Source organism: Pongo pygmaeus, chromosome 6, assembly GCF_028885625.2.
Source record: "Pongo pygmaeus isolate AG05252 chromosome 6, NHGRI_mPonPyg2-v2.0_pri, whole genome shotgun sequence".
NCBI classification, from domain to species: domain Eukaryota; kingdom Metazoa; phylum Chordata; class Mammalia; order Primates; family Hominidae; genus Pongo; species Pongo pygmaeus.
In genome coordinates, this window is record NC_072379.2 from 77835815 (window position 1) to 77837556 (window position 1742).

General features: G+C 38.6%; 1 pseudogene; it reads right to left on the minus strand.

The window, feature by feature from the left end:
- Nucleotides 1-368: 368 nt before the first annotated feature.
- On the minus strand, nucleotides 369-612 carry LOC129041557 (LYR motif-containing protein 9-like; annotated as a pseudogene).
- Nucleotides 613-1742: the final 1130 nt, after the last annotated feature.

The window sequence follows — 1742 nt, forward strand, 5'->3', positions numbered from 1 at the left end:
ATGCTTTTCCCTTGTACAGGCTACCACCTGAGGGGACACCTGCTCTGGGACTCAAAGAATGGTAAAGAGACCTCCCAGAATCAATGAATCACTTTTAGAGAAAAGAAAAGAAAAGAAAAGAAAAACTTTAAAAACGCAAAGAAAAAAAAAACACATTTTCCCCAAATTTCACATCATAACCAACTAGAAGTGCAAACGTAAATGATGCTGGAAACAAGACTCTGGCAAGAAGGGCCTTCTGAGCAAGGTCAGCTTCTCCTCCCAACAGCTCTTTCTCCCAACAATGCCAGTGGATCTTTCAAAACTGCCACTGCTGCTGCTAAGCTCCAGAAGAGAAGTCTCTCAGCTTCCAATGTCTTTATCACAGCTCACTCTCTGGGTTCATATATATATATATATTTGTTCATGACCTAATCAGCATCTTCAGTGGCTTTTTAAATTATCTACTGGATTCTCTCAGTGTTGTCTTCATCTGAATGAAGCTGGAAACTCTGCCTGACAGCATGCTTATAATGCTCCTGGATGCCCTTGGTCGGCAGCTGCCAGCGGCAAATGTCTGTAGAGCTGTAGCAGCCTCCAGACCAGCTATGTCGCTGGTGGTAGCAGGATCATCTGCAAGATCGTCTGCCCTCGCTTCGTGAAACCTCCTGTTATGTCTATATTTGAGCCATCCATAAGAATGCTTAATCAGATTAGAGCTAAGTACCCCACAGGGCATGTGCAGGAACAAGTTCAAACATTTATAAAAAGCACTTGATTGTACTGTTATCCAGTACTTCTCAATCTTCTCTACAAAACCTTTCTCTGTGCTTTTCTGAAACACAGGGACATCATATGCAGCTTCCCCCTGCCTCCATGGGGGACACCAGCCCTGGACACTGCCACGCCAATTAGTGTATTTAAATTTTTAACTCATTTGGGTAAATAGTAATAAGCATGATTTTGGAATTATATATACAAGTATGTTTAGTTTTGTGACAAACTGCCAAACTGTTTTCCAAAGTAGCTGTACCATTCTGCATTCCCAGCAGCAATGAATAAGAACTCCTGTTGCCCTACATCCTTGCGAGCATTCCATGTTGTCAGGGTTCTGGTTTGGGCCATTCTAATAGGCATGTAGTGATATTACATTGTTTGTTTTAATTTGGATTTCCCTGATGATATATGGTGTAGAACAATTTTTCCTATGCTTATTTTCCATCTGTCTATCTTTTTTGGTGAAGTGTCTGTTAAGGTATTTGACCCGTATTTTAATAGGGATGTTTTCGTATTGTTGAGATTTAGGTGATCTTTGTATATTTTGGGTAATAGTCCTTTACCAGGTATATCTTCTGTAAATATTTTCTTCCAGTCTATGCCTTATCTTTTCATTCTCTTGACAGTTTCTTTTACAGAGCAGAATTTTTTAATTTTAACAAAGTCTAATTCTTTTTATCATGGATCTTGCCTTTGGTGTTATTTCTAAAAAGTCATTACAATACCAAAAATTTTCTCTGCTTATCATCTAGGAATTTTATTTTGCAGTTTATATTTAGGTCTGTTATTAATTTTGACTTACCTATTTTTGAAGGGTGTAAATGTCTTGTGTGCTGACATCTATTATCCCATACATTCTGATCTGTTTTACATTAAATCTTCTGTATATCTCTTTCTGAAATTTGAGTCAAAGTTCCAGGAGGTGTTATATTTATCTTTAATTCCTTCTTCACCATCAGACCCCTGCTTCCACCCTTGCCCAACCC